This window comes from Microchirus variegatus (assembly GCF_963457635.1).
Source record: "Microchirus variegatus genome assembly, chromosome: 2".
Classification (NCBI taxonomy): Eukaryota; Metazoa; Chordata; class Actinopteri; order Pleuronectiformes; family Soleidae; genus Microchirus; species Microchirus variegatus.
The window spans coordinates 39989635-40004443 of NC_139803.1; positions in this window are offsets into that span (position 1 = coordinate 39989635).

A 14809-nucleotide genomic window follows, 5' to 3' on the forward strand; every position below is an offset into this window, starting at 1 on the left:
GAAAATTTTGAAAGCAGTGGACTAAAAACTCCACATGCAGCTATATTATATAAATAATAATGTCATTTTATTATCAATTCCAAATACAGTATACTGTGAGTGACGTGCTAGCACTCTCACACACACACACACACACCAGAGCTGGACTCCCACTGAGCCACTTCCTTCCGTTCCCCGTGTCTCTCGGAAACAGCGTTGCTATAGTAATTGTATCTACGTGAACGGCCATAGCAACCGCAGAGATGCTTTTGATGACACAATCTCAGCTGCTGGGGGTTTTCTGCAGGAGATCAAACGTGTCCTGATGCTGAAGAAGAGACTCACAGACAATGGTAATGGAAGGAGAGAGAGGAGAGGTTGCAGGTACAAGTCCCTCTCATCTCATAATTACCTGTCAGGGGTGAAATGCACCGCGCGAGTAAAGCAGCTCATGTTTTTTGTGGCTTAGCATCAGATGTAGCGGTGAAGCCGTTTCACATGGGCAGAACAAAGTGAGTGAATTCTATTTCAAGTAACAGTGAGCTAACATGAAAGCTTCACCGTTTGGGTCAAAATTGATATTTGTTTTATGGTAAAAAATATGAAATAATCCTTAAACCAAATCTCATAGAGAAAATCGCAGATTTTATATCACAGCAAAGAGGTGTTGATCCGCCGCTGCCTCTCTGAATAAGTTCAAATGTGTGATTTGGGGACTTTGGTGTTTGAAATTGTTTGTTCGGATTCATCTAAATGACGCAAAGTCACAAACTGAAGCAGCGACTTAACAGCAGCTCCCGTGTTTGCATGAGCTAAAAATGTAGGTTTTCTCAATGGACTTTGGTGTGGGAGAGTGAGACGTTCATTGTATGACTTGAGCCTCTTATTAGGTTGCAATATCTGTGTTTACTCGTCAAGAAATGCAATAATTTCACACATTACATGATAAAATAGTCATTTGTGATGCCAAAAATTAAGTAAAGTAAGATACTTTGAGGTTCCTTTTCCAATTTATCTTAAGATCCACGTGTTGCCTGACTCAGAATTTAAAGTCACATCTGCTCAAAGCTCTCGGGTTTAAGGTAAATGCTAAATAGAAACAATCACAGGTGTTGTTGTTGTTGTTGTCGTTGCTGCAGCCGTGCAGAGCGGGGGGTAAAACGAGGGAAACCCCTCCTCTCTGACCCGTCTCCAAGGAAACCCCTCACCTGGGTGTCTGTCTGTCTGTCTGTTGTCAAGGCGACGGGGGCAAATTGGGAAACGCTGGAGAGAGGAAAATACCAACGGAGACGGGGGGGGGGGAGATGCAGGCGTGCCGTCAGCTGAGACCGTCACGGTTCACGGAATAAAAAATGTACAGTCTAAATATGAATGAGCAGCTGTGTCGCCGTGCATTATGTATGAATGTGAACGTGGCTGCAAAACAAATGTGGTTAAATGTACAAATATTACACTCATTATCGAATCTTTACATTTAAGACTGAATCATCCAGACTAAATTGTACGACTTATCCGTGTTCTGTGCTCGTTTTGTTTTGTCTTCAACCCGTCTTTAACAAACGCCCCGCCCACCTCCACCAACGACGTTGTTGGCCTACTTTAAACGGAGGAAAGAAGAAGAAAAACAGATTTTTATATGTAAATTTACTGTACTTATCATACTTTACTGTAAGATATCTGGTTATTCTTCGACCAATCACAACGACTCATTACTTTAAAATTAATCAGCAGCCATTTTGTAAGAAAATATAAATATTTACAGCTTCTTTAATGTGAATATAATAAAGAATGAATCAAAAAAAAATCTACACATAATCAATAATGTATTAATCATTAGCTGCAGCCTATTTCTGCTACTATATATAGTGTATGTTTCATACATTATTGATTTATATAATTTTTATTGATATTTTTTCTCAAACCATTAAACTCCACGTTACAACTCAAAATATTGAACTCTTCAACTCCCACATATCTTTTTTCAGTTGGTGAGTGGCGCCCTCTTGTGGACGCACACCGACATCACGTGGCCACAATTACTTTGACATTAATAGGAATTAAAAGGGCCATTAAAGTTTTATAATATGAATAATAAATGATGATTATAAAGAGGAAGCAGGAGACGGAGCTTTCATAGAGTAACTGAACAGGTTTTACTTTGTTACGTCGTCTCTTCTCCTGACCTTCTACACAACGATTGTGTATATTCCTGGAAACAGCTCACACACACACACACGTCTTCACACACACACTTACACACACACACTCAGTGATGTGTGACCCACAGGAGACATTTACTAACTGTGACAAAAATAACTGTGTGTGACTGACATCAGCACAAACTGAACCTGGATCAGGTTCCTGCAGCACAATCTGAGTCAGAGTCACAGTAAACACAGCATAGGAAGTAGTTACCAGGGCCACTGCAACACTGTGGGCAACTGTCTGGGGGGGCCCCCCAAAACTGACGGGAGGACTGACGTTAAGCACCAAAAATGTGCTTTTTTAAAAGCAAGTAATAAAAAAATACTATACATTATTTATATTATGTATTATCATTTACATAATAAATAATAAAACTATTATTTATACTACTTATTTTTACATACATTATATTTTAATTGATTTACATCTGACCTAATTATTGATATCAAATACTGATTCATTAACGAACAAAAAAAATTAAATGCAAAGTTTTTGTCATGATGCCACGATGTTTTTCGATGACAAAAACAAACAAATAGAAAATATGAATTATTTTCGATATATCAGATTATCACTAGATTGTTTTTTCCTCAATTATGCCAAATACGACCAAAAATGACGCCACCTGGTGGAGTGGAATTATCTAAAATGATCACTAGCAATGCAAGCGCCCAGGTTGATTAAATAATACATTTTAAAAAGCAGTTTCAATGGGACATTTTTGGCACTTAAGGGTGTGAGTGTAACACTTATTTGTACACAGTGTATTTTAGTCTTATTGTAGGAGCTGAGAATATCAAGATCTTGCCAAAGTCCATGCCACATACTAGAATACTGACAATATCAGCCAAAAAAACAGTCTCTTGGGGCCCCCGAAGTTCCTTGAAACGCCCCTGTTAGTCCCACAAGAAGCTTGGCGGAAAATATAATTGGCTTATAATTAAATTGTTGCTACATGGAATCATGTGAAGCACTTTGTTTGAGTCCGAATCTTCAAACATGTGAGTTTGAACTGAGGTTTGAATTTAAATTTTGTTACAACTGGGTCTGAAAAGAAGGATGTGAAGGATTTCTGTGAGAAGCAACAGACACGTGGAAACATGAATGAAGTTATTGAGGAAAATCTCCAAATCCTGAATGGCTGAGTTGAGGATCCACAGAGGATATAATGTGAGAGCGGCGCCCCCTGCTGTTGTTAAATGAGCATCACATCAAGTGAAGAAAAACAAACAGTGTGTAACAGTGACGGCTCTCTGAGGGCAACTTCATCAAAAATGCATACATCTGCTTAACAGCTTTACACAAGAGGAAGAAAACATGCTGACGCATGCACTCAGCTGTGTGTGTGTGTGTGTGTGTGTGTGTGTGTGTGTGTGTGTGTGTGTGTGTGTGTGTGTGTGTGTGTGTGTGTGTGTGTGTGTGTGTGTGTGCGCGCTAATGTAATATAATCACGACTCATCGATTTCATTTAACAAAAGACAGAACGCCCTCCAGTCACTACACGACTGATTTTCATTACAAATCAACAGCGTCGACATGAACTCGGCGAGGAGACGACAAAGACGTTTAGCGATTCCACTCGACGTCGCGTCACTAATCGCGGCAAAAAACGAGATAACGCAAAGCAGGATTCCGCTAATCCAAGTGTGAAGTGAGATTTTGATGCACAGAACTCGACAAAACTTAGCCTTGAAGCTAAGACGCGTGAACTGAATCATCACCACGGACTGATTTTTTCTGTTTCAGCAGCTTTGACCAGTGAAGCTTCTCTGTGCTGTGAGTTTGCCTCCTGGTTAACAGCTGCATTAAAGTGGCTACAGCTCGATTTGTAAAGAAAATTCACCAGTTTATTGCAGATGCATCGGTGATTACGGAAGAGGATGAGGGCCACACAGGAAAAAAATATCTGAGTTCTGACTTTAAACTCTGAATTCTGAGCTTTAAAGTCAGAAATTCTGAGTTTAAGGTCAGAATTCAGAGTCTTAAAGTCAGAATTCTGAGAATAAAGTCAGATATTCCTAGAATAAAGGCAGAAATTCTGGGTTTAAGGTCAGAATTCTGAGTTTTAAAGTCAGAATTCTGAGAATAAAGTCAGAATTCTGAGTTTAAGGTCAGATTTCTGAGAATAATGTCAGATTTCTGAGTTTTAACGTCAGATTTCTGAGAATAAAGTCAGAATTCTGAGAATAATGTCAGAATTCAGAGTTTTAAAGTCAGAATTCTGAGAATAAAGTCAGAAATTCTGAGAATAATGTCAGAATTCAAAGTTTTAAAGTCAGAATTCTGAGAATAAAGTCTGAAATTCAGAAAATAATGTCAGAATTCTGAGTTTTCTGTACACAATTGGATAAACCTACAACTAATTAGAAGAAATATCCTGGTGACATATGTAGAGTAATACTACAAAAGTGCTTGTTGTAGTTTTCTAAGAGCGATGGTGATCTACAGGGTTCCAACAGGAACCTTGAAATCCTTGAAAATGGCCCTAAATAGACATGGGTCACTGAAAGTGCTTGAATTTTGCACATGAAAGAAGTTAAGGTGATATTTAGGTAAATGTCTCCCTTGTTTTGTTATGACGCCACCTACTGTTTCATGCACCTTACATTGCTTGATGTACGTAGACCAGGCCTACGCAAAAACGTGAGATTGCGTGCAGAACAACGAGCGAGTAAAGCTGAGCAAGAGAGCGCAAACCACGACGAAATTCCAACCATCTAAAGCAAAAACAGAGTGTGATTAAATGCAATGTTTGTGCAATAAATATCGTTTTATTGTTGCCTATAAATGACACGTCACACGAGGGACAAACACTGTACGTTACTATGACGACCAAGTGAGCCGAGGACGTTATGTCGTCTTCACACAAAGCTCACACAGATGCCTAAAAACCCTCCTCCGCTCACACACCATCACTACAGTGGCATCAATACAAAAAAGGTCAAAGGTCATGTGCTTTCTTTCTCTCCTCCGTCTCTTTCAGCTTTTGCTTGGCTGACGTGATAGATGGGTTCACGCACCGCGGACGAACACACAAGACTGTGTGTGTGTGTGAAAACAAAACATTATTTAGTGAAAATCTCCTTTAAAAAGTTTACGCTGACCAAAGTTACAGTTTGCAGCTTTGATGCTAAATAGACTCCACTTGGCAGATAATTGATTTCTTGTGTTGAAAGGACGGGAAAAAACAACAATAGGAGGATCAGACTTCTGTGGTGAGATCCAAGCAAAATGCTTAACAGTTAAAGCCTAAACATTTCCTTCCTGGAGTCATAAAACAGGCTCTTGTTGACTTAAAAGGAAATTAATATTCCAGAAGAGGAAGAGGCCACCATGGCCTTGATGTTGGTAAATGTCTATAAATAAGTTTAAAACCCACTGGCTACTGGTCTTTGGCCATTCTTCTGCCCAGCCCTAAACTCCATGTGGACATTTGTGCCAAAAAAATTAAAGGTGCCATATGTAAGAATGTGGCCAAAAACGGTTACTACATTCAAATTAAAAAAATACCGAGGTCTTTTAGGTTTCGTTTTCTGACGTAACTGGCAACCCGTGGCGACTCTACCAACTGCAATGATTGGTAGACGGCAGTAGGTGGCGCCACATGAAGCCAAAACATGATTTGCAGTCTGCAAAATATTTTTTTTTATGCAAATATTTTGGCTGTACTGTTGTTGTTGGTGAGTTCAGTTTGTTATATGAACATTATTCCAGAGTCTCTGTGACATATAAGGAGGGTTTTATGGCCAGTTGCTTTAGATTTATTACATAATGCACCTTTAAATAATTATTGCGTGGCATTCACAACAGCAACCTTGACCTTTGACCCCTAAAATCTAGGACAGCTACAAGAAAACAACCGAGGACAGTTGTTCCTATACGTCCTGAAATCTTGTGTACCGGACACTTCGACACGCAAGCAACAAGGACAGAAGCTTTTTGGTTCCTACAGCTTTGACAGCTGCAGCGCTCGCTTTGCCCCTGTTTTGGCAGATAAAGAAACCCGAATACGTCTTAAAATGTCAATCACAAGTGGCAGCGGTTCTGACACTAAAGCTACACAACAAGCTGACTCGACAAAACCAGTGACGGCAACTGACCAAGACTTGCAAGACTTGCATCGTTGCAGTTCCGGTCAATTTCAGACAGGAAAAGTTGTACCGAACACACCGTGGAGAGAGTTGAGCTGCTGGTTCATTAAGATACACAAAGATAATTCTATAATAATCCCTTGAGTTTCAGTGGACGATTAAAAACGGACTAATCTGCTTAAGAAGTACAGAAAAAAACGTATGTGTGATAATTAGATTTAAGCCCCCTCTATAGTTCAAGGTCCTACAATCCATTTAAATACAATTATAATCATGTCAAGGAGATAAAACTATTATGATTTGTGATGTGGTTTCCTTGACTCTTCTCCCAGTCTGCCAAGTCTGCCGCTTTAATGACTTCCTTCAAAATGTACCACAGTGGCAACGTCTAACCAGCGACTCCATCATCCGCCATCATCATTATTTCCATATTCATGGCCATGGAAAAGTCACACAGTGTCTTCCTCCGCGAGGAAACTACCACAGCAGCAGAGCTCAAAGAATGAGTGGAATCAGTTAAGTCATAAAAATAGGCCCAAAAAAAATAAAAAACAGCTTGGATGTGTTTTTGTCTCAACTATTTATTCAGTTTTCAATTCAATAATGTTTCAGTTTAATCCAGACAAGCATTGCTGACTGAATATCATCATTTTACAGATGGATATTGACCTGTACCATTTTACATTCTCAATTATTTTAATAATCATTTCATCTGTTGATTATTTTCTTCATAATTTATTTGTGTTTGATACAAAATATGTCCCCAAACAAGATGTTTACTGTCATTGAGGAGCAAAGAATCCTGAAAGTACTCGTATTGTTAGACAAACTTGGTTAATTAAAAAAAAAAATTATTAATTGATAAATACATCATCAAAAAAGCTGACAGTTACTTAATTTGTTTGCTGTTTATGGTATAAAATACTCAGCAATAAACAGGGAGGACACAAAGCTAGTTAGTTAGCTAATGTTGCTAGCTTACTTATTTCCAGATCTAAGCACAAACAAAAATAACTTTGACAACCATTCATTTGTTTTCAAATAACGTCACCGTCTATTATCATAGTTTCCAGCCCCAGCAGTGGTTTAAAGTGAAAATCCTATTAAAAATGTTAGGAAGAAGCTACTATATATTATATAGTAAGCAACTAGCTAATTTGCAAGCTAACTAGTTAACATTGCTTAAAAAACTGACTCATGTTAGCATTTCTTTTTCTAAGTGCAGTGCCTTTTAAAATTGCAACATATCTCTTTTACAAAAATGACTCATGGCTGTTTTTGCTCATCGGTTTGTTCCATTTGGGCACAAAAATAACTTGGACAATAATTCATTTGTTTTCAAATAATGTCACTGTCTATTATCGTCCTAGTTTCCATTCTCAGAAGAAGTTTAAAGTAAAAATCCTCTTAAAAACAACTATATACGGTCAGCAACTAGCTAACTTTGCTAGCTCGTTCACATTGTTTTAAAAACTGACTCATGTTAGCATTTCTTTTCTAGTAGCAGTACCATTTAAATTGCTACTTATCTGGTTTTACAAAAATGACGCATGGCTGTTTTTGCTCATCTTTTTGTTCCATTTGGGCAAAAAATTAACTTAGACAATAATTCATTTGTTTTCAAATAATGTCAATGTCTATTATCAGGAGGCAGTGGTTTACATTAAAAATCTCATTAAAAACAACTATATCGTAAGCAACTAGCTAACTTTGCGAGCTAATGAGTTATCACTGCTTTAAAACTGACTCATGTTAGCATTTCTTTTCTAGGAGCAGTGCCTTTTAAAATTGCTGCATATCTGGTTTTACAAAAATGACTCACGGCTGTTTTTGCTCATCTATTTGTTCCATTTGGGCACAAAAATAACTTGGACAGTAATTCATTTGTTTTCAAATAATGTCACTATTATTGTCCAAGTTTCCAGCCACAGAAGGCAGCGGTTTAAAGTTAAAATCTTATATGCTAACTTTGCAAGCTAACAAGCTAGCGTAGCTTTAAAACTAACACATGTTAGTGCAGTGCCTTTTTAAAATCGCAACATATCTCTTTTACAAAAATGACTCATGGCTGTTTTTGCTCATCTATTTGTTCCACATTTGGGCACAATAATAGCGCGGTTATATAATACTTTCAGTTGATTTCACTCGTTTTGCTTTTTTGTTCATCATCAGGCGGCTTAAAAGGAATCCAAAGCTATTTTTTTCTCCAAAAGAAAACACAGGAAAACTCAGCCTGCAGCACAGCTCCGAGTGCGATAATAATAATGACGACGGTGATGTGTTGCATCTGCATGAGAACAGACTGAAGTACCTGAAGCTCCATATCCTCCCTGCACATCATCACACAGCATCACACCCAAACGGAGCTGCCTATGGGAGCCTCTTTTAGCCGATACTCAGTAAGGTCAACAAAGGTCGGACAGAGACACGGCTGCAATTGGAACACCAACAAGAATACAGATAACATGTCCTGTTGTACACACACACTGAATACAAATCAATGCACTCTCACAGACCGCAAAACAGACTAGACCAACTGTAAGAACATCCGTGTTAAAAACATCATCACTACATCACTTCTCACTGTTTTCCATACCCGACAGTTAATGTCAGAAGTGTTTTCTGGAGCAGCCGCATTCAGGATCGTGAACCCAGGCTTAGCGTGATATAAATAAACTCAGACACACATTTTCCAACCAGGCCATGATCAGCGGTGTGCGGTGCGTGCAAATACCATGTAATGGAATCAATCCCGTCTAGATCCACGTGATTTCCCAGTTCCCTAATTCTCCTTTGGTGTTTTACGCGACGTGTCCCGGTAACACATTCCTGCTGCATTGATTTAAAGCCATAAAGGAAGAAGGTACAAGGCGATGGAAGTACACACAGTGTCGAATATCTGTTCAGTACTTCATGCAAACACATTCTAAAATAAATAGCTTGAGTGCACTGAAAGAGATGTGCACATATTGAATGGGAGCATGGGAAACATCTCTATTATTGCTATTATCAATCTGCCTGAGCGTAGATTTAATTTCTCCCGATCCAGCGGTTGTTAAGTCAGATTTTGATTCATTTTTGCTGAGACCTCAGACGTGAGGTCCATAGTAAAAAACGGAGCATTAATGTTGAAGTGCAGGTGCTGATATACGACAGCGCTGAGGTCAACGCTGGTGCACTGATCACAGATCAGCATCACGAACGCGGGACTGACACTCGTGAGACTAAAAGACCAAAGAAATGATGAATGATTAAAAACGAGTCTAACAGTTAACTATGTCGAGCGAGAGCTGTTGATATAAATAGCCTTCGTAGAAGAACAAAGACGATGATGTAACCAGAGGACGTTTTTGATTAGGTTTTATAACAAGGCCTGCAAATAAAGCTGCAGTGCGTAAACTGTTTTTCTGTTGTGATTCTTGTTGTTATTTCCGTCTCTGTTTGGGCTTTGTGAACAGAAAATGATGCAACATTATGTGCTTGCTTCATTTGAAAACAGGGCCCGTCAGGAAATACTATCAGCACTGACTGACGACCACGTTTTCTTAGCAGTACGATTAAGTCCTGAAAACATTTTGTGGGTGGTTTTTGTGTGCGTTTTCAATCACACTCCAACTTGTATGCAGCCGTCGCACTTTACTATCATAACGTTGACATCAAACAAATCACTTCCTGTGAGCAGGAAAGGAATGTTTCGACGCAAGAGATACCGACTCAACAGTGGTTTGAATATAGCTTACATTTGTTAATATTTAAGTTCAGTGCTGGGTACATTAACGCGTTAACGCATGGTAACGTATGGCACGTTTCCACGGTGACTGACTGGAAAAAGACGCGCATGACGTCATGTTTGCGTGACTCCCGATTGTTGAAATGAGTCTCTAAAGTAACGCTAAACTTTAAAAACAGAGGCACACATACGCAGTACACAGGTACGCTGGCTATTTGTAGCGCTGCTCTTTTCGTTTAATAAACAGACCGCTTCAGTTTCGACTGTAGGCGCGCTAACGACGCTAAAGGAGCTAACGGAGCTAACTGGTAAACGGTGCCTGGACTCCGGTGCCGTGGCACGCAAATGTCTATTTCCAGTCAGTTATCATGGAAACACGCAATGCATTAACGTTGACGCAGTGAACTGCCGCTAACCGCCGTTAGCGCTTCAATGTGCCCAGCACTATTTAAGTTACACACTGCAGCTTTAACTACCAAGCTGCTCGGCGTGGTTTGTGAACCAAAAATGTGTGAATTTATTTAATTGCAGGCGGATTTAAGGGGTTTGAGCTTTACACGCGGTCTGCATTAGAAGTTCCCAGAGGACACAAATGTTGCAAATTCTTGCCTTGTTTTCCCAGTTTTGGCGACGCTAATCTTCATTCTTGTCACCTGTTTAATGCCAAAGAGCCTTAAGAGAAACATGAGCAGATAGACGAGGACACAAACCACCCTCCAACTTTGTCCTGTAAACATCATAACTATTTACAGAACCACTTTTATGCTCAACTGGGACAAACTCACTGCTCCAGGTCTTGGCTCCAATGTCCCGACTTCAGTCCAAAATCGAGAGAGGCAACTCCCAAGTCAAGGTTAAACTTTAAACTCGGTGTTTCACAACATGAAATAGTCATCAGAGTGTTTTTTATAATGATTTTGTGCATCTACAGTGTCATCATGTGCAGGCACGGGGTCCTGTTTCATCTCAGGGTCACACACACACTTACAGCAAAGGTCTCAGGAAAAGGACACTTTAAACTCTTCAAACCGTCTGGTAGATCAAAGAAATGCCACTGTTTCTTGCTTTCTAAGAAGTCAATATAATACAAAGCTATTTAATTTATAATATCATAAAACAATTTCAACCACAAAATACCAGAATCAGGAGTGGACAGAAGCAGTGGCCAAAATTTTGGACATGTCATCCAGCAATCTGTCTCTCCAGGCAAAGATCCAAGCTCATGACCAAATCCCAGGATCAGTGCTGGAACGATCGCTTATTACAAAATCCAAGGTCAGTCATAATGACAGATGTGCAAAATAATAAATAAATAGTCTGCATAAAAGTGACTAATAATGTCACATAGTAAACGCTTTGACAAGGAATCAGGGTGAAAAACACGAGACGGAAACGTCAGCCAGGAGTCGCACAGGTAGAGGAGCGTGGTACATGACACGCTACACTCTCTGCTACATGAGCGAGATAAATGGATTAGCGCCCCCTGCTGTAGTACTGTCGGTTGGCCAGATCGCCCACATGGTACGTCTGTCGCTCTACGGACGTCCAATGGTGACAAAATGAACAGACAAGATTCCAAAATTATACATTAAGACCATTTTTGAGTTAGGTTAGAAGCTTACTACTGAAGATGACCATGACCTGGATGACTGAGAACCTTCTCAGGCAGATTATGGCCATTAACTTCTCAGGAAAACTGAGGAAATCAAGTGGGAATTGGGCTCATTTTTCCATATGGCTGGTTACAGTATGTAGTTTTTTGCGTTTCCATGAAGAAAAGTACCAAAATAATCGGGCCCAAATGTTACATTTTTCGGTACCCTTCCGTTGGCGTACCAGAGTAATGGTACGTTGCGGTATGGGTGGAGCTAAACCGCCAACGGTCAGCCGATCGGGCGACAGAAAAGGGTTTCTTCAACGCGCTAGTCTCGCGCAAAGCTCGATGCCCTGTTGAGACAAACAGCCACAAACCGTTGTGTTGTTGTCTCGTGTTCGATGTCGTCGTTTGTTTGTCAGCGAACTGGTACGACGTCACGCTACGTAGCTCGCCAACAAAGCAAAAGTACTGTTCTCATTTGAAACACAAGTCTGACCGAGATCTTTACCGATCCAACTAACTATACCATGATGGAAACACGGCTATATAGCCAGCAGAGTCGCCCCCTAGTGACTATTCAACGTAGCCTTATTTCCTGGTTGGCTTGAGGAGGAAACTCCTATATAGTACACACAGTCCGAACCATTACATCGGTTTGACCAAACTCTGCAGAACAAGAGACAAGACGGACGACTGAACTAATTAGACAAGATGTAACAAGCAGCAACAAGTACAACTACACATCTGAGAAGGTGTGAAGAGCGAAGAATGAGTGAGACCAGAGCAGAAGACAAGGCGGCGTAATAGAGCAAATCAGCAGAACAATGCTCAGGCTGTATCGAGTACATGTTGGTTTTGACACAACTTGCACATACACCACATAGATTTTGTTTACCCCCCACAAACATCTGCTCCGTCAGGTCACTGCAGACGCAGACGGTATGTTCTCAAGTACAGGAGTTCAGTGCAGTAGAGTCAGCGCTCTGTCAGCATGTAACCGCAGAGGAACGAGGCTTAATGCTGCACAGAAACCACAGCACCGATCGACGATCGACCTCCACCACTGACACGAGCTGAGGACACGAGCTCTGCACAGCACACGTCAGTTATTTCTTTACAAGAATTACATGCTAGAACTTCCAAGGATGTCCGTACTGACGTAGAGGTGAAACATTGGCCACACACTTTTAGAACATCAGTAGTCAAGAAAGGTTGTTTGCTCTTACATTTCTGCATTAATGTGTGAGAAAACCCTCGTGTCATGTGTTTTGAGTCACACAAACGCAGTAGATAAGCAGCTCTCCTGGATACAAATGATGATTTTTCACTTCAGTGACTTTTATGAAGTCAGAATACATCGTTAAACTGGTGCACCCAGTGCAGTGATTCACAGAGCGTCCATGTCCTGAGCTGGTTCACGGTGTAGAGATCAGTTCCTCTTACAACCACACTCTTGAATTCACTTCATTTATCTTTGAAACTAAGGGTGAATTCCAATTCCTTGCTTAACCCTCAATCTCAGAAATGTGCGCTCCCTCTAGTGCAAGTGCTGTCCCGATTCTCAGAAAAATTAAGTTGAGGGCCAAGTTTAAGGCTGTATCGCCCTCAATAGTGAGATTTTTCCGAGACCAACCCTTGGGAGCAAGGGCTACCCAGAATGCATTGCGTGTTTTCACATAACAAAGATGGCGCCGAAAGCAGCGAAACAAGTACGCTACAAATTAAGTATTTTCTTTGTTAATAGAGATATAAAAAAATTATGAAAACCTTTGTATTATCTTAGTTTAGGCCCATATTATGGATTATTTACATCATTGTTGCGTAACATTTATTTTATTTTACGATCTTTTGTCAGCTGAATTAGTCCGTGGTTGTGGTATTTGTATGAGTATCATACAAAACTAACTGACAACCTAATAACTTGACTGACAAACGGATCGTAATAAATAATCCTGACGTAAATGTGTTCTTCTTCTTCTTCTTCTTTTTTGGAGTTGACAGACTGGACGCAGCTGCTTTCGCGTTATTCTGCCCCCTACAGTCTGAAGACGTATCTGCATTTACGGGGGTGTCCCATTTCTAAGTGACAAAATAACCCTCAACACTTGGTTTTGAGGGCAAAGTTAAGATTAAGGGTTGAGCTTGAGGGTTAAGATAGGAATTGGAACTGGCCCTAAAGTTCTGGCTGAAAGAGTAAAAAGATCCAGTTGCCAAATAATGACGCATAAGAAATAAAACAGTTGATTGCAGTTGGACACACCCATGAAGTGAAATCATTCCACCGATATGGTTGAGGGTGGACGCAGATTAAAAACAGTGGACGAAGAAAACAGTCAGATAGATTTTTCCCAAAAGACAATCTGACTCATAAACTTAACATCTGAAGCATTTGGCTTCCGCCCAATTGTTAATGATTGAAGAAGAAGAAGAAGAAGAATATCATACATCCAGATGTCTGGGGCTCAATCCCAGTCTGGTTTAGTGCTGCAAAAATGCTAAACTAATTCCTCTCCATTGTGGGATTAGAGTTTGAAGAGTTGGACGAGCCAAGATTGAGTCGTTTTATCAAGTGAAACCTCAATGGACAGTAAGAGCGCCCTCCACCCTTCAACGCTGTTTTGTTTATTCTAACCATGAGTGATTTCTCTCATAACATAATGTGGTGGTAATGGAGGAAAAAAAAAAAAGTGTCAGCCCATCCAAGGGGAACGCTGGTCCAGCCTCACCCAGATCCAGTCACTCTCTCCAGGGTAACATGTCATGTTTCACTCCCCTCACACTGACATCATGACGGCAACGCATTAAAACATGGAAATTCAGATTCAGACTCAGAAACTAAATCTAAAAGTTTGAAAGATAAAAATCTGGTTGAAAGGAAATAAAAATATAATTTGCACACAGTCCCTTTGCATTTTGAGAATGAGCCACAGGAACTTGGTCGTGGAGTCAGCTGCTCCCATTTCTCAAATAGTTCTACTGAAATGCATGAAACGCTCACAGAAATTCCTTTAAAGCGTTCACCGTGCAAATATTTCCAGCCCCTTTTCCAGCCAAGTGACATTTCCTGCACACACTGGCAAACGTCCACATACAAGCGCCAAAGCACAGCCAGCAGGCACGTCTGAAAGGAATCAGCTCGTGATTAAACCGACCCGACTCGTCACTGTGCTTATGCAGCGTCTCTGAAGACGAGTCCCCACATCAGCG